The sequence below is a fragment of the Cryptomeria japonica genome, chromosome 3 (assembly GCF_030272615.1).
Source record: "Cryptomeria japonica chromosome 3, Sugi_1.0, whole genome shotgun sequence".
In the NCBI taxonomy this organism is placed as follows: domain Eukaryota; kingdom Viridiplantae; phylum Streptophyta; class Pinopsida; order Cupressales; family Cupressaceae; genus Cryptomeria; species Cryptomeria japonica.
Window position 1 is genome coordinate 50,066,488 of NC_081407.1, and position 22,951 is coordinate 50,089,438.

At 34.5% G+C, this 22,951-nt stretch overlaps 1 protein-coding gene across 5 annotated transcripts in view; it reads right to left on the bottom strand.

Annotated features, from left to right (window-relative positions):
• The window catches only part of LOC131033004 (MADS-box transcription factor 14), a 224,065-nt gene that overhangs the window by 25,025 nt on the left and 176,089 nt on the right, over positions 1 to 22,951 (bottom strand). The gene's annotated exons all lie outside the window — the stretch shown is intronic.

Consider the following 22,951-nt stretch of genomic DNA (forward strand, 5'->3'; position numbering starts at 1 on the left):
TTGCAACTCACTACAAGTCCACTTCCCCCTTCTCAGCCCAAAACACAATCAAAAAACACAAAATGCATTACTGTTTTGCCGTTTTCGGCTAAGAGACCCAAGCAGTCGAGTTTTTAACTTGGACTCGCAGAGTTTTTGACAAAAACTCGGCGAGTTTTCTAGCGAGTAGAAGTGGTAACTACTCGCCAGGCTCAAAAACTCGGCGAGTTTTTGAAACTCGCCGAGTTTTCAGCGAGTAGTCTATCTATGCTTTAGACTATCGGTATTTTGCAGAAGATGTTTAACGGTCACAGATTGACTGAAGACCCGAGCGGTTCGAAGATCTCAAGCGGTACGAAGGAGCAAAGTGGTAGTTAACATTTTCCAGTCTTCATTTTTTGACAACCAGAAATCGGTATATTGTATTAACCGGCACTACTCTGTGATGAGTTACCAACCGGTATTTTTGTGATGAGTTATCATAAACTGACACTTTGGCGGTGATTTTATGTCGTGTTACCAAATGTGTCTAGATGCACTGAACCTAGGAACTTGTAGTCTAATCCTATTGGACCGACATGAAATCAGATTCCTTTATAAGGACATCATGTCTAGGGGTTGCATGTATGAAATGAATACCATTGATGCAATAGAAGAACTGGTATTCCAGATGCAGACTGTAAGTGAGGTTGCTACCTCATTACTTGAGTCATGGTCATTGGCCATGAAAACTTTTATGAAGGACTTTAAATATGTTTTTGATAAGTTTTATTCCTTATTGTCATAAACATTTACTCTATTTTTATATATAAGGAAACAGGGGTTATTCTGCATTACTTTGTCATTGTTGGCAAAGGAGGAGTAGTATTTAAAATTTTGGTGAATGTTACCATTTCATGTATACTTTCATGTTACCACTTTGGGGGAGTAATATTTTGTATTCAAAATTTTGATGCATGCTATGTATACTGTCATGTTTATCTCTATAAGGGAGTAGTATTCCTTTTTATTTTCTGCAAAAAAGATAGTGTATATACTTAGGGGGAGTAATTTTGATTATGACATAATTTTGTTGTAAAAACACTCTGTCAAAATTTTCCTAAGTGTTGCCATCAATGCCAAAGGGGGAGATTGTTGGTATTTTGATGATGTTTTGATTGTCATTGATGGACACACACTTTCTTGATGTATGAGTTATACTCAACCGGTAATTGTTCCAACCGGTATTGTGAATAGTCTTTAGACTATCGGTATTTTGCAGAAGATGTTTACTGGTCACAGATTGACTAAAGACCCAAGCAGTACGAAGATCTCAAGCGGTACGAAGGAGCAAAGCGGTACTTAACATTTTCCAGTCTTCATTTTTGACAACCGGAAATCAGTATATTGTATTAACCGGTACTACTCTGTGATGAGTTACCAACCAGTATTTCTGCGATGAGTTATCATACACCGACACTTTGGCAATGATTTTGTGTAGTGTTACCAAATATGTCTAGATGCACTGAACCTAGGAACTTGTAGTCTAATCCTATTGGACTGACATGAAATCAGATTCGTTTATAAGCATATCATGTTTAGGGTTTTCATGTATGAGATAGAGTATGAGAGATGTGTGATAGAAGAGGTTATGTGCGATCATTGTAGAGAAGATTAAGTCTGTGCGAAGAGTTAGAGTGTGGAGATATTGAAGACTGAAGTAATGCTGAAATGCATTAACAATGAGCTATCAAGGATCTAATTAAGCAGACTGTGCTATTTGCTAGATCACTCACTTGTTGATTACTCACATCTTCGACAAGTCTGAAACCCTTAACTAGGTAGGCCCAGCAAAGCCTTTGTAAATCCTCTAACAAGGTGGTTCAAAACTGTGGATCTGAAATCCTCCAACAAGGTAGTCTTTAACAGGACTTATCTCCTAACAGAGATCTAGATTCCTAACAGGATTTGTTCTCATGAAGAACATTGTATGACCTTAACCGGTTTGGTTTTTTTTCTGCAGATAGTTACTTGTGAGTTTCTACTCACCGTGGTTTTTTCCCATTTGGGTTTCCACATCAAATATCTTGTGTTATGGTGATTGTTCTTTTGTGGGTGAATTCTTTATTTTCTATTTGGTTTGCATTTATCTTAACGGGTTTATTAGTGAATCTGTTATACCGGGTATCTGCTAAACTGTTTAAGAGTTTGAGTACAGTATTTTTTGGTATACTAATTCACCCCCCCCTCTTAGTATTCATCATAGGCAAGTAGTTGCATAAATCAAACTACCAAAAAGTTGTCTATATGTTGTTGCATCAACCAATGCTGTAGAATCATTTATGTGAGTTTTAAGTTTTTCTCCATAGGACTAGTAAGTCTTTTCCAATTTGACATGTCAAACTTATTGAGAAGTTCAACAATGTATTTTTATTGGGTGATGAAGATATACTAGGGGTTTAGAATTGCCTCAATACCTAAATAGTAATGAAAATGGCTCAAATCAACCATGTCAAACCCTTTCTTTAATTTGTCTTTCATATTTTAAATATAATCCTCATTATAACCAATGATAAATTAATCATCCATATAAACAAGAAGATAGACAATACTATCAATTTTTTTATAAAAACAATTGCAACATCGACTTCAAAATGTGTGAAATTCAACTTGAAGAGACACTTGGTAAGTTTTTCATAGTGGGCTTCGGGGGCTTGTTTCAAACTATACAATAATTTTACAAGCTTCGATACCTAGTGTTCTTTACCATTGACTGCATAGCCTTCTGGTTGAGTCATACACACTATTAATTTGAGATCGCCATTCAAGAATCTAGTTTTGATGTCCGTTTGATGAAATTTCAACCCATTTTGTGCTGCAAGAACTAACAGAGCACAAATGGTAGTCTATTTTGCTGTGGGTGTGAAAGTTTCATTATAATCTAGCCCTCTTTTCTAGCATAAGCTTTTGCAACAACTCAGGCTTTATGTTTGCCAAGTGAACCACTTGCTTTATAATTATTTCTAAAAATCTAGTTGCGATCAATAGGTTTACAACCAACTAGAGGATCAACCAACTCCCAGGTACCATTTTTCAAAAGACCATCATAGTCATTTTGTAAATCTTGCCTCCTCATTTCGATATCCTTAGTGTCATTATACTAAGTTGGTTATAATTATATTATAATATTGAGTTCGTCAATAGACATCAAGTTACAATATTATGAGCCTGTTGCGTTTCTTTGTAAGACTTATTTTGTCATTTTACCTGTTTCATCAATTCTGAAATCTTTCAAAGTTTGTTAGACTTGTGGGAATATTCTGGCTAGACTAAAGGTGCTTACATTTCTTTACTAGAAGCTTCATAAGTGGCTAGTTTTTTTTAAATCCCAAGCTCATCTAAGGAGGGAAGATCATTATTCTTGAGCTAGGAAAGCTTGGGATATAGATTCTGCATGTTAATCCATGAAAAGTAATTTGAAATAATTTATCCCCTGCCCCCCCTCTACTCCCCTCCCCCAAAAGTGAGGAGCCTCACACGGATTTTCTATCCAAGAAGTATATTTGGCAAATATATCAAGTTGTTTTGACAGGCAATCAACATTCGCATATTTTTTGGAAGATTCACAAAATGCAACATCTCGTGCAATAAAGAATTTCTTTTAACTTTATCAAAAAACCTATAGGCTTTTAAAGAGTTTGAATAACCAAGAAAAATGCTTTATAACTTATCGTATATCTTCGTTTTTCTTGGGAAGCAAAGCATAGAAAGTCGAGGCAAAAATATGAATAATCCAAACAAATAGAGGATAACCAAACCAAACTCCATATGGATTTGCTTGGTGAAGAGAAAATTAAGGAGATCTATTACGAAGATAAATCATTATTCTTGTTACTTCTGCCAAAACATTTAACTTGATGTCTTTGAAATATAATATTTCTTGAAGCATATTCATGATATTACTATTCATTCTTTAAATGATATCCAATTCGGTCACCAATGATCGACCAACTCCTCTGCCTGAATGATATTACAATATTCGCACATTACATTCCTTGACCATGACCTTTTTCATGAACCATGATTCACTAAAAAGAGTTTCTACCTTTTATTTATACAAACCCTAAGGCTTAAACCAATTAGGTCAGACACCTAAAAGAGATCATTACATATAAATCCTCTCGAAACATCTCGGTAACGTGTAGAGTGTTAAAGCCCAAAAGTGCACCCGAAAACTAAGTCTTTAAAAACTCAGCACTTTGGGATAACATGAGAACAATCATGAGTTTGTGGGTAAACTACTGGGATGATTGGACCTCCGGATAGGCCGGCTCCTAAAAATGATGGATCACCTATTCTAATAAAACTTGGGAAAACCTTGTTTGGAAAAGGGACAAGGTATTAAAACTGAAAAAAAATGGAAAAAACTAAAACTTAAGTAAAGTGATACACCAATTTGATCTGAAAATGACAGAAGACTTTCTAAAATCACTCGCTTTACTCAAAAGCACCTCTGATTTATATCACCTAAATGATTTATGCAAAGGATCATAACTCAGAAAATTGAAAGGAAAAAAAATGGCTTTCTCAAACAATCAATTGATAAACCACAATGCATAACATGTGATTCATGCATGAGACAAAAATTCCAAAGGTTATTTAATCAATAACACACTATAAAAATGACTCTCAATCACACATCAAATAATAAGCTCAGAAATATAAGGCATATGCTGATAATTTTATTGAATATTCTGTCAAGAAACTATAAATGTGAGCTACAAGAAGAATTCTCTGCCCAGCATGAGAATAATAATCCAGAACCCCCTAAAAAGATGAATCTTTTTCACTTTATAAAAAAAGGCCTTCCAAAGGCCAAGATAAGATGACTCCAAGTCAACTGAAGGTGAACTGGAGTGATCTCCAACTCAAAATATCCCAAAAATCCGAATAGAGAAGAAAAACAACCAAAAAAGGCTTCAAATTTTGCATAAATGTGTGAAATCTGGCCCAAACTCTTGGTCAACTAAAAGTTGACCCATGTGACACTCAGAATCAAGTCTCAACTACTAAAGAACTGGTTCAAACCCACGTATAATTGCACCTCAAGCCCAAATCTGACCCCAAACTCATGAGATAACTCCAACCTCTTTGAGTTCAATATTTTTTGCATATGCATATAAGGAATAAATATTTAAGACACAATTATAATAAATATTAATTGGATTTATAACTCATCCAATTAAAATATTCATTTTACAATTTTCAATGTGTCTATGGGTGAAAAAAATTGAACTTAAAAGGGCTACAAAGATGCAAAATTAATAATTTCCACATAAGGATATAAAAATTGGAAATATTCTTATGCAAAAATAATTAATTATTATGTTAATGTTGCTATTAGTTTATTTTTATCAACATTAATATAATAATTAATTATTAAAATTAATAGCATCTTTAGAAGAAATAAGTCTTTTAAAAGACTTAAGGGTTTTATAGCCTCCCCACGGCTAACCATAACATATCAAAAGTGGGAGTCTAGGGACTCGACCACTATGCATTAGTTGCATCTTTAAATAAAAAATGCAATCCCATAAAAATGGGAAAAAGCAAAACAAAGGAGATGTAAAAAAAAACGAACCCTAAGTCTTCATTCACTCTCGCATTTTTTTGTAATCGCTGTAGAAGAGCTCTGCCGCCATGTGAGGGTTTGGACAGGAAGAAAAGGAGCGCAAACTACGAACTGACTCTCTCTTCTGGCAGTCACCCACGACTGCAACTGGGGTTTTCGAGTTTCATATTTGCAGGGGTCTCTACATAAACTGTAGCATTATTTCGGTCCCAAAATCAAAACAGGTATTTTCGAGCTGCATTTTAAAGGAACCTCTGTAAATTTTGGCGTTGTAAAAAGGCCATCCTGTGATAATTTTGCTTTGCAATGTTAGAGAACAACCATTCTCTGTTCAATTTGGTGAAACAAAGACAAGGAAATATCTGCAGCACCAATAGCTAACCATCGTTCTCCAACCTTGACTAATAATATATCTGATGAATGAATGCTTATATTTTTCACACATTGCAATGAGCCCTCGTGAGTTTCCCAAATTCGTTGAACCAGTGATTATCCCTTTGTCAAAAGTTGAGTATTCAACACAAGTGATTGGGCCAGCATGAAATGCTAGTACAACATCACAAGTTCCACGAGAAACAAACCACAATCTAGCAGTCCAGTCATCACTTCTAGTAATTATAATGTCTCCAACCATTCTCATTGATCGAATCCATTTTGTATGCCCTAACAGCTTGTGCATTTGTTTTCCAGATCGTATATCCCATTTATTGCCAACCCCATCATGAGAAGCAGTAAGCACACGCTCTCCAGAAAGCATCTTCACACAGCTAACCTGAGCATCATGACCCTTGAGTTCCTCCAAAAGTCGGGAAGTATGTTTGTCCCACACAAACACGTTCTGATCATCAGAGCCTGAAACAACTCGTGCTCTGTCAGAGCTGATTGCATGGATTTCTCTTAGCACTCTTCATTCTGATATTAGTTTATCTTTTCATCATTAGGGAATGAAACTAGAGGCACCCTTATGTGCACATTGTCCTCTGAACAGTCATATAGATTCTATGAGCTGGGCTCAACCCTTGTGGGAGCCTCATTTAATCCCACTCATGCATGAAATCTGAAATCTACAATTTTTATTTTTTTTATTAATCTGTTTCTACACATTAAGCAAACTTCATTAGAAAAACATTGATTCTGCGATGCAATGAGAATGATCTTTCTCTTTTTTTTTCTTTTTTTTTAATGCTTATTTTCTTGTTCAAATAAGGATCATGATTGAATAGTATAAATGCATAGGCATGATTAGGAGCTAATAAATCATTGCTTGGATCCCTTGGATCTAACACATACTTATTTTCACTCTTTCAGGACCACGAGACAATTGGAGGTTAGGAGACATCGGGGTTGTAGACCTACACCAAAAAAACAGATTTATGCCAGCCATAGACCCCCAGGCAATGACTAGTTCCCTTCTCATCTTTTCTATGCATTTGTATTATTTAGTTTTGTATTTCTCCTTTGCATAGGAAAATTAAGATCAATCGAGAAACATTTATTCAATAGATTACTTTCTCTTAATCTTTCCAATTGTATAAAAGATGAAATATTATTTAGTTGAAAACAATTAAAAGATCTAAAATTTTCTCCATGTAGTTGTAATCTTTTAAAAGGAAACTGAAAACCATAATTAAGACTTTTTGCAAAAAACGTACCTTATGCCTGGCAATTGAATTTTCTACTAAATTGCAATCAATGTGAAAATTCAGTAACATAGAGTACACATTAGCATGATACCGGTCCATAACCTAGATATGTACCGGACCTATTCTGGGTCCACCACGCCAAAACAAAGTCTTCAAGCAATTGAAGCACGATCAAAGAACATCTTCAGCATCCTGAAATCCATGAAGAAGCTGCACCAACACCAATTATGCATCATATCATGATTCCTTAATGAAAGCTCTGCCAGTAAATCCTTAAACCAGTGCCGATAAGGGTTTACCAGAGTGTATGATAGCATCTGATTGCCAAGCCAATACTAACTGACCAAAACATGCTCATGGAGCATATAACACATGAAATCAAACATACTTCACTGATCCAAACACGCCGGAAGTGTCCAACAGATAGTCTCTTCTGTCGGTAACACTAGATCTTCTACCGGTAACCAAAACCTGTCCAGTGTTGACATCAGTGGCAAAACATCAATGCAACACATAATCAATTCATCAATAATGCCAACAATCATCCCCTTTGTCATTGATGACAACACTAGATGTGAAAAACATCTAAGTACCAAGAAGTGCCAAACAAGTCTCCCCTAATGGAAGACAACCAACAATCTTCTGAATATCAATAGCTCTCCCCCTGTCAATGATTTTTCACATTACTATCACTCCCCCTTTGACATCAATGCCAGAAATCTGAGAAAAATATCAAAGCAATGATATAAACCTCTGAATCTCAAAGCTGACTACTCCCCCTGAGTAGTAGCACCACTTATCAGTACCGGAATGAACATTGTCTCTGATAATGCATGCCGAACTGATAACAAACTTCATCAATCAAGTCTTTGCCGGAGGGGCAGAAACCTCTAGTCTGTCTCTCAAATACTCAAATGATTCCTTAAATAGTGGTTTAGTGAATATATCTGCAATATGTTCTTTAGTGTTAACATAAACCAATTTGACTTCCTCTGCTTCTACCTTGTCCTTCGGAAAGTTATACTTTATTGAAATATGCTTAGTCTTAGAGTGAAATACCGGATTCTTAGACATGTCAATGGCTGCAGAGTTATCACAGTAGATAACTACCGGTTCATTACAATTTACCCTGATATCCTTCAACATTTGCTTCATCCTCAAGACTTGAGTGCAATTAGTCGCTACTGCAACATACTTAGCTTTTGTAGCAGATAAAGAAATGCATGACTATTTTTTGTTGATCCATGAAATCAGTTTATTTCCAAGAAAGAAAGCTCCACCAAACGTGCTCTTCCTATCATCAGTATCTCCTGCCCAATCTGAGTCGGTATTTGCACATAAAGTGAAATCATCATTTTTAGAATACCATAAACCATATTCTGTTGTTCCTTGTAAATACAAGAATATCCTCTTTACTGCACAATCATGATTTTCATTAGGATTACTTTCATATCTTTAAACAATACTTACTGCATTCATAATATCTGGTCTAGTCTGAGTCAGATATAACAGACGACCAATCATAGACTTATACCTTGTCGAATTAACCGGTGTAGAAGTATCCTTGATAGATAATTTCTCACTTGTCGCCATAGGAGTACTTACCGGATTGGAATTATCCATACCAAACTTATTCAACACTTCCCTCAGATACTTAGTTTGATAGATAAAAATGCCTTTGTCAGTTTGAATAATCTGCAAACCTAAGAAAAATTTCATCTCACCAATCATGGACATTTCAAATTCATTCTTCATGTTAGCAAATTTCATGCACAATTTATCTTCTCCTCCAAAAATGATATCATCAACAAATACTTCAATAATCAGAATATCATTATCAGTTATCTTATAATATAGATTACTATCAGCACTGCCTTTAGTAAAACCAAGCTTCAAAAGATATTTATCCAACCTTGCATACCAAGCTCTAGGAGCCTGTTTCAAACCATATAAAGCTTTCTTCAATCTGCAAACCATATCTTTATCATCTGTCAGTGAAAATCATTCAGGTTGCTCAATGTATACTTCTTCCTCAAGCTCACCATTCAAAAATGCAAATTTAACATCCATTTGATAAACCTTATAGTTCTTATAAGCTGCATAGGCAAGAAATAGTCTAACAGCTTCAATTCTAGCTACAGGTGCAAATGTCTCACCATAATCAATTCCTTCCATTTGAGAATAACCTTTACAAACCAATCTAGCTTTGTTCGTTACAACTTGACCATCCTCATTCAGTTTATTCCTAAAAACCCATTTAGTTAGAATAAAATTCTTATTTTTAGGTCGGCGAACTAAAGACCAAGTCTCATTTTTCTCTATCTGATCTAATTCATCTTCCATAGCCTTTAACCAACATTTATCCTTACAAGCTTCAATAACAACTTGAGAAATAAGACATACCTCTTCATTTGTCAGTTTTCTTCTTGTAATAACTCCCTTGTTCCTATCACCAATAATTTGATCTTCGGAATGATTTAATCTTACATACCTTGGTGTCTTTTGAACTTCAGGTTCACTACTCTGATCATCAGTCATAGTTGAATTTTCTGACTGTGCCGGTGTAACTGTCTCAGCTTTCTGTACTGGTTGAGACATTGTTGGTTCAGTTATGATCATTTCCACTGCCGATTCCCTATCATATGATATAGAATGATTCATGTATTGTTCATCCACATTCACATTAGCACTCGCCACAATTTTCTGCAATCTTTTGTTATAACATCTATAAGCTTTGCTCTGAATTGAATAACCAAGAAATATCCCTTCATCACATCTAGGATCAAACTTTCCAATTGAATCATCTCTTTTGATACAGCATTTACTTCCAAAAATTCTGAAATATTTAACAGTAGGTGTATGTCCAAACCATAGTTCATAAGGGGTCTTACCAGTTTCACCTTTGATGTGAACTGTGTTAAATGTGTAGACTGTTGTACTCACTGCTTCTCTCCAATAGAAATGAGGCAATTTGGCTTCCATCATCATAGATCTTGCTGCATCCCGAAATGGTTATGTTCTTTCTTTCCACTACTTCATTTTGCTAAGGAGTCCTAGGTGCAGATAGTTGTTTCCTGATTCCATTTGTCTCACAATAACTGTTAAATTCATGAGAAGTGAACTCACCACCATGATTTGATCTTAGACATTTGATTTTCAAACCAGTTTCAGTTTCAACCTTCGCTTTAAAAATTTTGAATTTCTAAAAAGCTTCAGACTTCTCTCTTAAAAAACTCACCCACATCATTCTAGAATAGTCGTCAATAATCAGCATGAAATACCTATCACCTTGAAAGCTTCTATTCCTTGTTGGACTACATAAGTCAGTGTGAATCAAATCAAGTACATCATTAGACTTATCGTGTATGCTCTTAAAAGAACCTCTGACTTTCTTACCCAATTGACATTCCTTACATATCGGATTATGAGGCTTCATAATCTTAGGTATATCTCTGACTGCCTTAGTTGAACTGATCTTAACAATACAATCAAAATTAACATGACACAACCTCTTATGCCATAACCAACTCTCATCAATATGAGCAATTAAAACATGTCTTATTACTAGTGTTCAAGTGAAAGATATTACTTCCAGTTTGAATACCGGTTGCGATCTCCAAACCAATCTTGTTAATGATTTTGCATTTTCTATCTTTCAATTGAAATCGAAAACCCTTATCAACCAATTGACCAACACTCAAAAGATTATGCTTTAAACCTTCTACATAATAGACATTATCAGTATTATGCTTGCCATCCAAAGAAATAATAGCTCTACCTTTCATCATACATGCCTTGTCATCTCCAAATCTGACTTGACCGCAATTGTATTCTTGCAGGGACAAAAATTTCCCTTTATCTCCAGTCATATGATGTGAGCATCCACTATCAATTATCAATTCATCCTTATCTTCAACTTTTGCTGCCAGGGCCTTTTCTTCATTTTTGATAGCCAGTTCCGGTTCATTTTCCTTCAAAGCATATAAAACAACCATTCTTTTCCTTTTCTAGATCCACTAGCAGAGTCTTCTGTCGGTTCATCTCCAAAGTCATCAGTTACTCCTTCCTCATCTGCTATGTAGCATTGTTTACTTTTCTTGTTCATCTATATCTGTTCTGGTTAGGCTTAAAAGATTTCTTAACTCTTTTCTCAAACCTTGCATTCCTTTAAGGACATCTAGATGCAAAATGACCAATCTTATTACATGCAAAACATTTAAAAGGTGCTTTTCCTTCTTACTTACTTCCAGTTGGTCCTTTAGGTACTCTTCTAGCAAATAAGACTTCAAGTTGCTCAAGTTCTTCATCTTCTTTCCTCATTGCTTCCAATTCTTTTGCATATAGGGCTTTCCAATCACTTTTGATGGTAGATGTTGATGATGATGCATGAAAAGCAGGTTCAGACTTTACAGCTCCAGAAGATCCAAATTCTTCAAGCTCAAAAGCAAATAATTTGCCAATCAAAATGTCTTTGTTAACTGGAGTGTTTTCCATTGTTCTTAACTCATTAATTGCAGTTGCCTTCATCTTGTAAGCCGGTGGAAGGGCTCTCAAGATAGGAAACTATTTCATCTTCACTTAGAAATCCTCCACAACATTGAATTCCCATAACAATCTCATTTACTCTTTCCATAAACACAACAATTCTTTCATTATCTTCCATTTTCAAGTTTTCATATCTTACCCGGTAACCATCAAGTTTAGCAATTTTGGCAGTAGGATCACCTTCATTCGAAGTTTGCAATTTGTCCCATATAACCTTAGCCGATGATTTATCAGTTAATCCCATGATCTGCTGATCATTAAGTGCACACAAGAGGGCTTCTCTAGCTCTGCAATCATTTTCAATATTCTTATCCAAGTTTGCAGGAGCAGGATTGCCAGATGCCGGATCATAAGGTGTATATCCTTTCTCAATGATCTCCCAAATATCCTTGCCAAGACATCTAAGATGAGTCTCCATTCGAATTTTCCATATCCCATAATTTGTTCCATCAATCTTAGGGATTACTCTTCTAAAAATAGTTGTTGGTCGATTAGAGGTGTTAGTTGCCATAGGATCTACCTCAAGCGGTTAAGCTTCTGCAAAAGAGGACCAAGGCTCTGATACCAATTGTTACAAGCTAGTGTTGCCATTGCACCAAAAGATCGACCTGTCAATGCCCAATCCAACCACTAGACTTATAGAATCCATAGGAGGTTGTTAAACCATGCCGCGAATCCACACAAGGGACGCTGGCCCACTACCAACATAAAAGCCCACATAGATTATAATGAATGAATTGTAATTTTTTGTGTGCTCAACAAGTGGAGTGAGCAAAAGCCTCTTTATGTTGTTTTACAAGAATAGAAGCTTCACATCTTTCAATTGTCTTGGGCACAGTTGGCAAACCTGAAACACCATTCTTTTGCATGATATGTAATAAGCCCAAATCCCACATGCCATAAAATACCAAGAGAAAAATTACCTTCCTCAGTAAGATATGTAAAACTCCTAAAAAGGGTTGAAGTGTCATGGAGTTTTAACAATTTATGATCTTCACAACTAGTAAATGCATCTTGATTATTTAACTTCTTCCTAACAACTACGTGTCCATATTCCAACAAAATGGAGTGGCTTATTTTCAAATCAATATTATTGACAACAAATTATATTGTCATTGAGGAAGATATAATACATCATGAAGTACAAAATTTGCATGGCTAGTCAACTTGAGTTGAATGATTCCTTTTCTAATATGATTGAGGCTTGATTCATCTACCAAATATATTGTACCACAAACACCTCATATAGTTCTTCAAAATAATAATGTCAAAATGTCATGTTGTTTGGCTCCAATATCTTACTCTTGAAGTTTAATACTTAAAGTATTTTTATTTTATATTTTTGTTTAACAGAATTTTCTGTCATATCTCATCAGATCTTGCATCCACATGCTTCATGACCAAATTTTTTACCACATCGTTTAAAATACAAGTTGTACCTATCATTTTGATTGTCAAATTGGGATTGGCCTTTGCCATGTGCACCTCGTCTACCTCTATTTTTCGGTTGACATCTTTCCTCTATCACTATGACCACATCTAGATGAGCTCTTGTTTCGAAGGTTTATCTTATTCATGAGAAAGACAAAAAAATTCACCGATGTTATCATTTTTTCTTCAAAAAGCTTTCTCACATTGTACCAACTATTGACCCAATTGATCAACAGTGGTGACCTTCAATTGGTTACTTTCTTGAAGAGACTACAAATAAGTGGAATGTATTAGAATAAATGCCTTTACAAGGGTTTGAGATAGATGTAACTTTCCCACTAGCAGCATCAACATCTTGTTTTGTTGTTTGAATTTCAGAAGACAAACTCATGACATCTTCATTCTTCAAATTAAGATTAAATATATTCAACTATAACAAAATAAAATCCTATTCAAAATGAGAATCATATAGATATATCAATCTTTGAACAACATCCCAAGCATATTTATCACTTTGTATGTGATAAGTAGGAGGTATTTTCCACAGCAAGTCAAACTATGATATTGCTATCACGGTTCAAATGTGTAGTTTTTGAGTCAAACTATGATATACCTCCTACTTATCAATTGATGAGCTAAAGGGGCTCTATAATGAATGGTTCATAACTTGCTGAAGGTTTTGCAAATTGGGTTGCAAGCTAAGCGGGTTTAACCTTGGAGGGAACTCCGTGGTTAACCGCACATGAGTTGCAGTAGTACTGGGATGAGTGGCCTCCCGGGAAGTCCCAATGCTTCACCCCTGTGAGCATCACCTAGATGTGATGAGCGTTAAGTGGACCATTCATTCTCATGAAAGATGGGTTCTTGTGAACCATTACTCATGAATCATGGGTCAACGAGTTTGACTCAAAAACTACACACTTGATCTCTGATAGCAATATCATAACTTGTATGTGCCTAAACACATCTGAAATGCCAAAAACTGTAAAACACACAAATATACTTAAAGGGGAGTGGGTGAATCAGTACATGCCAAATTCAACATCAAATTTAATACAACTTGGAAATCATTACCACGTCTCACATCACCATCAAGTCATCTAACCAAATGATAAACATAACCACATATCAACACATGAGAACACCAAATATATGTGGAAACCTAGAAGGGAAAAACCATGATAAGAATAGATGTTTCAATCTATTGCCTAAATCCATCCTCGAAAAGATAATAAACAACTTACATTATTTTGTAGGAACCAACCCACAAGAATTACAATCTTAGATGGAGACAAGAATACCCAATTATATTTGCAATCACCAACCTATAGGAGATACCAATCCACTAATCCAAGAACTAAGCACTAACTCAAATACAAGACAATTACAAGACAATGACCTCAATTACAACAAGATTTATTAAATATATGTCATGCGGAACTTGAAAGCTTATTCTTCAACATCTTTATGATTTGAACTGCTTCAAAACACTCTCATAGGTGCATGCAATCTGTATTTCAATTTGCACACTTATACACATATTGAGTAGACAACTTCCACAACTTTTTCCACAATTATCTTCTACTTAATTTCTCACTTGCAATGAAACTACATCAAAAATATATTATACATTCCAACATTAATTGTATTCACTAGATGGCAAAGAACATATTAAGATCATCCACAAATCAGCCGTACGAACAAACCTTAAACCAACCATGTAATAGGCCCAGTCTGAAACCGAACACATTACACTAGGATTGGGATGACATTGTGTGTTACCCAATACAAACTCAATTATAAAAAAAAGACTTCAAACACTTCCTCCAACTATCCCATGTTACGATACACTAGCTCATTCATCAGGGACACCAACATGGTCAAAGAACTAGCACTGTGACAACTCTATTGACTCTAACTTTCCTCTTTTGAAATAGATTAACCTTAATATGCAACCTAACTTGTCTTCCAAACTGCAAGCCATAAAACATCATTGTGGTAGAATGTGGTACTAAACACCATGCTAGTGAAGATATGTACATATAAGAAGAGATATTTAAGTCAGTTCCTGATGAACTTGAAGATTCCGAATCGGACCTACTCTCTACAATGATGAACATCTAATTTGTACCTAGAGGATCAAGACCACCATTCTTTGCATGAGAAAAAGGTAATATTTTTAACACTCAGAGATTTCACATTTTCTATCAAAAAAATCAAATTATGCTCTTATTTTTAAGGAATTTGAATTGAAAGATTATAATCAACCCAAACATAAAAATGAAAGAAGAAAAAGAGTTCAATGAAATTATTGAAGAATGTAATTTTATAACTTCAGTTTGTGATGATATCAATGAAAGTTCTCAAAAGAATGAAGGTATAAAAGTTATAGAAATTGAAGAAGAAGAAGATTTTTTCGCTGAGCAAAATTGTCCAAATGCTGCGAAGGAAAGACTTGTCAATACTAGTCTACCAGAACTAAAGCCTAAAATGAAATATATTACTTCTCTTATCAATGGTAGATTTTCTCAATTTATTTTAGTAGAAACAAATGATAAAACATTATGATACTCAAGTAGAAACCTATTCTTCTTTGTCATTATGTTGAACTCATGTATTCCAAGACTAGGAACAACTTGACAAAAAGGACACATACAAAATATAAGACGTATAGGCAAAACTCTTTATTTGTGACAAATATAAACACCAAGAAAAGATCAGAATAGAAAGGATAAAAAATTCAGGTGTGACTTATATAAATTCAATAACCTGTTAGTAGATGTATTGCTTAGAAGAAACTTTGTTGATCGAGATTCTCCATATGAAAGTACAAAAATGATGTTCTATTTACACTCAATGGAGAAAGAGTAAGGATAAATACATTAAATTATACTACTGAAAAGTATCCATCTACAATGGTATCTCAAAAGGAACTATATTCTGAAGATACATAAAAGTTTTGGAGAAAAAGAATGCCTACAGGGAGATAAAGCAATCCAAGGAAAACAGACAAAAATAGGAAATAAAATTCCTATTCCATCTTCAAATAATTAAGATATGGAGAAAGCTATTAGAGAAATTAAAGAACGAAAATATATTTCTCCATCAAAATTGCCATTATGTTGCTATGCGTGTATGGTCAACAAAAACTCGGAACAAAAACAAGGGAAGGAAAGGTTAGTTAACAATTATAAACCAGTAAATGAAATTATAGATTCTTTTCCCTATCCTATTCCTCACAAAATTTATTTTGTTATAAAAAGTTGCCAAAGGAAAGAATTTCTCAGAGTCTTATTGCAAGTCAAGATTTACCAGTTTCAGTTGTCCTTTTGGACACTTTGAGTGGAATTGTATTTCAATTGGACTAACGAGTGCTCCTACTTTTTTCCAAGAATTGTAAATGGATCAAGTATTCAAAGGTGTGCCAGATTTTATTTGTATATATATAGAATTGATATTCTAATTTTTAATTCAACTTTAGAATTTCATCTGAATCATCTTAGAAAATTTTATGATATTGTAAAAAATGTTGAAATTGTATTATCCATAAATAAAATCCAGTGGTGTGCTACGAACTATAAATTCATAAGAATGATTGAAAATAATGACATTCTAAAATTACATTTGAATGTGCGTTTGATAGAGAAATGCTCCAAGCTTGTATAGCTATTTTAAATATGTAAAATAACTTTATCAAAATGCTAGTATAGACCATGAATCTCTTCAACAACTTTTCAAGGAAAACAAATTCTTTCGAAAGAAATATGGTAATAGTTAAAACATCACAAAGAAAATCAATAATCTTCCTACACTACACATGCCAACAACAGAAGATTTTGTGCTCTATATAGATGCCTGCTAGCAAGCTATTTGCTACAGGAGCCCAAAATTGGAATTCATCTAATAAATATATAGATGGGGTAAATAAATGCCTAGAAAATTTTCTTTGAAACTCAAGCATCTCAAACACTTCATTATAAAAACTGATTGTACTAGATTCTTAACATTCAAGGATAAGGATCATGGCCGAAAATATGGAAGAGGTAAGTATGTATGATGGCGTGATTATTTCAACCAATCAAATTGCTGAACACATTCTAAGTAATGACAATATTGCAAAAACTGATTGTACTAGATTCTTAACATTCAAGGATAAGGATCCAAAAATATGAAAGAGGTAAGTATGTATGATGGCATGATTATTTCAACCAGCCAATTTAACTATATTGCTGAATATATTCTAGGGAAAGACTATTGTAGCAGATTGGTTGAGCAAAGATTTTCCTATAACAGCTACGCAAGTTCCCATCACTCTAAATTCTCCTCCTATAGGCTTTAATTATTACCAAGCAATTAATGCTAACTTTAATTCCATCCAAAAACATATCCAAATTCAAATATTAAGGCTTGGTATAAATTAACAATTTAAGCATTATTAAGAAATTGCTAGCCAATAGCTATTTGGGCTTCATCACACCACCACATGTGGTAGGGAATTGGGGATAATTTGTCATGTTACACATTAACATAAATTTTTCATACTTAACACTCGTTGATCTTGTAAGACGAGAAAAATTTGAATGCAGAATTCTAATTTAAATAAGACTATTAGACCAACTGTATAAGACTCTTAAATATGCAGGAAATCCTCTCCATTCTAATGAAGAGTTCTTATCAAATTTAGTAGTGACAACTATCATTCATCGGTAACTACATTGGGAATCTCATTTCACAATCAATATTTGAATAAATGATAATGATACAGACTAGAATTTATGACACAACTTGAAAATTACTACTTTATGGAGACCCATTAATAAAGCCAATACAAAAGCATGGTGGGACAAGTAGAATTAGGATATTCTTGAATCTTCATCTTTCATTTGTAATGATGAATATCCTGTCTATAGTGAACAATTAAAATAAAGTCACTAACATATGGTACAATAATCTTCCATTCACATTTGCCCATTTAACTGGTAGTCTAAGTACTTGATTTGGAATCACTGGATCAATAGGTCATCTAGGATCTCTAGATAAAGGCTCAAAGAAGTCATTCAACATCGTAAAGCTTAGTGTGTCTAAGCAATTGAATGCTCTTCTATTGTACTCTATGTGAAATGGAGAATCAAACAATTGATTTAAATTTGTAATGAAAGCCTTGTAATATTCCATTTCAGTAACCGAAGAAGCCGTAACCATTTGGCCATCAACCTCTACCCTTGTTTTCCTATCTACCATTATTCGGCCTAATTTTCTTGAGTCCATAAAGTGATTTCTTCAATTTGCATACGAAGTATTGATTCTCAGACAACTAAAAACCTTCTGTTTGCTCAATGTATACCTCTTCTTCTAGCTCTCCATTTAGAATTAACAACTTAACATCCATCTGATACACCTTGAACTTCCTGAATGGTGATAATGTTAAAAATATTATAATTGATCCTAATCTTGCTACCAAAGTAAATGTCTCTTCAAAATCAACTCCTTCAACTTGAGTATAGCCTTCGCATACAAGTTTGGCCTTACTTTTTATTACATTTTGTCTTCATTGAATTTATTTTTGAAGACCCATTTAGTGTAAACAACGATGTTGTCCTTAGGTCATGGAACAAGTTCTTAAGTTCCATTCTTCTCAATTTGATTTAGTTCTTCTTCCATTACTTCTAACCAATTCTCATCTTTTCTTGCTTCCATAAATGTACTTGGTTCATGTTTTGATAACAGAGAAAAGTATACTTTTTCACTTGCTTTCTCTAACCTTCTCATGGTATGAACTCCACTCTCTTTGTATACAAGAATTTTATCTTTAGAATGATGTTTTTGAACATATTTGGTCGAAGTCTTTGAAACTATTTTATCAAACACACATTCAATAGACTCTTCACTACTACAAAATGAACCATTACTATTATCTTCATCTAAACCATTAGAACTTTCAACAATCCTCCATAACCTTTGTTATAGCATCTATATAGCTTACTTCTTTTATAATAACCAAGAAATATACCTACATCAAATCTTGAGTCAAACTTACCCAAGTTGTCTTCATCCCTTCTTATACAGCACGCACATCTAAATAACCTGATATATCTGACTAATGTCGATCATTATTTCCATAGTTCATATGCTATCTTAGTAGTTTTTATTCTAATCTATACTCTATTTAGAATATGTAATACAGTTTGAACAACTTATCTCTAATATAAGTCAAGTAGCTTAGCTTGGCTCAAAATTGTTCTTGTCATCTCTTACACTGTTTTATTCTTTCTTTCCACCACTCTATTTTGTTGTCCTAGGGGAAAAGTACTACCTCTAGATTTCGTTCTTCTCACAATATTCTTCAATTTCATCAAAAGTAAACTTTTTGTCTTTCTCAATCTTAGACATTTGATAGTCCTACCTACCTCATTCTCTACCATGGATTTAAATATTTTGAACTTCTCAAAAACCTCTGATTTTTTCTTTAGAAAAGTAATTTGTGGCATTCTAGAAAAATCATCAATAAGTATCATAAAATACCTATCACCTTGTAGACTCTTTGTCTTGATTGGTCCATATAGATCTATATGGACCGGATCCAAAGGTCTTGTATTTGAATGCTCCTTTGTTCAAAATTTAACTCTTTTTTTCTTCTCTTCATGAGCTTGCTTGCAAATAGTACATGAGCGCTTTGTAATCTTAGTTATGTCTCTTACAACTCGGACCTTTGAGTTGATCTTCACAAAATGATCAAAATTGATGTGACCCACCTTCTGTGCCATAGCCAACTTTCTTCTTTTATGTATTGTAAACCAATTCTTTCCATTGACTTCATTGAGATTATACACATCACTCTCTCTTCTGCTTTCTTCCACAACTAACTCATTAGGACTTACTTTTTTGATCTCACATTGAATGACAGACTATAAACTTTGGTACACATATGACTAACAATTAGAAGATTATGTTTCAAACCTCCCACATACAAAATATCATGGCTTATTTTTTCAAACATCGAACTTTTTGTACCTTTTGAGGAAATATTTGCAACTGAATTGGTAGTGAGAGTTAATGCTCCACCTTTAAAGTTTTATAAATTTAGGAAATTGCTTTTATCTCCACTCGTATGATTAGAAAAACTGCTATCAATAATCCATAGGTTATTCTCCTTCAGTGTATGAACTATAGTGTATGCCACCATTGAACTTTTTGACCTAAGTTCCTTTAATTTCCTTTTCCATATTTTCTTAGTTTTGTCCTTCAAATATTTTGAACTCTTCTCCTTTATATTCGACTTAGCAGGATTCACAAAAATACTTCGACAATCTCTTACAATATGTCCAAAATTATTGCACTTATAACAAACAACATTGAAATCAAACAAAGGTACAAATTTATACTTACAAAGTTATTTCTCCTTGTCTCCTTGTAGGAAACCTTCTACAACCTACAACCTTACAACAAAGTTGATTATAGCTAAAATAGTAACCAGAAAAAGAATAATTGAATTTGGTATAATACACTTGTTCTTTTGGGTTTTCCCTTATGGGTCTTCTCCCGTTTCTATGAACTTGAATGAAGCTATCATCTTCCTTTTTTCTATTTTCTGCCACCTTGTTCTACTCAGTTTTTGACACTTCTGAAGCCAATCAAATATAGATTCTTTGTAATTGTCTTCAATTGATCCTTAGTTAGCTTATAATTTTTACTTTCATCAATCCAATACCATTCTTAATATGCGGTTTCCTCTAAATACTTACAATCTCATTTAGGATCTCCATACTTTTTCTAAACTTCAAACTTAGCTCATTGTTTGATCTCTCCAAATACTTTCTCAAGGACACAAATTCTGATTCAACATCTCCAAAATATTTATCGTTTATATTTAATCTATCTGTTATAAAATCTTCTATCCTCTTTGCTTCCTCTACATGTATTTTCAAATCAATGATGAGCTTCTTTGCCCTTTCTAGATTCTATGATAATTTATCTTTCGCTTTCATATCCTACATATTTTTTCTTTGAAGTCTTTTGAGTTCCTTGCCTGCACAATAGATCTCTTCAACAAGATCAACATCATCATCTTCATTTTTATAATTCATATTTTATGCATTACCTTCAGAAGTCCAATTCCTTGAATAGGGCTCTTTCTTTTTCATATTCACTTCCAAAGGGGCACTGTCTTTTTCATATTCACTTCCAAAGGGGCACTGATCATATTAATCACATGATTTGTCTTCTTTAGAATAGAAACTTTTCTTTTTCTTTTGAAAGTTCTTCTTGTTGGCATATGTGCAAGAGTATGATGACATGATGATATTGTATGTTGTCATTGATGTCAATATGCTAAGAAGTGAACCAGTATATTGAAGTTAAGCAACTAGCAAAGAGAACCGGTATGGTGGTGTAAACCGGTATATGTGCAATAAGTGAAGCGGTATGCTTGTCCAAGTGAACCGATATGATGTTGTGAACCGGAACTGGTATGTCGGAAAGAAAACTAGTACATGGAATGTGGTAGGACTACCGGTTGGTAGTCTTAGCTTCAGGGTTTCCGGTTGAAGTGTTCCAAGCCCGATGACATTGTGTGATGAGTTAGCATTGTAATGGAGATCCGATCGTGTTGCCACGTCGGTCTTGTGCACGTGAAGGATCTTGCATGAAGGAGATTGATCCTATCTACCTCGGGAATGTGTGAAGTCTTTGCAAACGGTGGAGAACGCGTGATGGGTTATCGCCTCCATGAAGCGGTGAAGAACGAACGATGGAGAATTTCTTGAGATCTGTTCAAGACCGTTGTATTCAAATGCAAAGTGCTCAATGGTCAGGATTCAACCGATCAATTGCTTAACCTAAGTGTTTAGGGTTTAGGGTTTATGCTACCAACCTATCTGTGTTCTATAAGGTCGATGTTGTGTTTCATGTTGAGGTTGTTGACAAATGTTGTGTGTGTATCTAAGTGCAGAGATACATGATTCTTGCCAGACCAAATAAAAGGATTGATACCTGCATAGTGTGTATGCAGAAGGAAGGAACTAAAGCGAATCTGCATTAGCATTGAGTGCTATTACCAGATCATTGTAATACCTGTTGATCTTTAACTACTTCAACAGTTAGAAAATCCCTTAACCGGGTAGCTTTAACCAGCTTGCTGTAAATCCTTTAACAGGGTGACTCAAAGCCATTGAGTTCATAAAATCCTTTAACAAGTTAACCTCTAACAGGTTTTAACCCTTAACCAGGTATTCTAGCCATCCTTTAACTGGGTGATCCCTAACAGGATCGGTTCCTAATAGAACCTGTTGAAACAGTCTTTAACTGGACTAGGCTTCTAACAGAGCAGACTTCAAAAGAGTTCAAAACAGCTTGTGGGTATTCATCCCCACCATGGTTTTTCCCAGTTGGGTTTCCACGTGAAAAATATGTGTCATATGTGATGTCTTTTTCATGTGATGCTTTGTTGTTTTCTGTCAAGCGGTGAATCATGTTGATCTAGCAAGTTATTAGATTTCTGATGATAGATTATCTGTTTATGCATAAGGACAAAGTGGAAATGAGGGAGTAGGTTGTGTGGAAAGCTAAGAAGATTGACCGGTTCATGTCTTTCACAGTTGCACTGTGTTTAACCGGTAGTAGTCTGGTTTGGACCGGTGTTAGGGATTGCCAATAGTTTACAGTCTGCACTGATTCACCCCCGCCCCCCCTCTCAGTACCGGTTTGGTACTCACTTTTCATCATTGAGATATCACTTCTTACAATT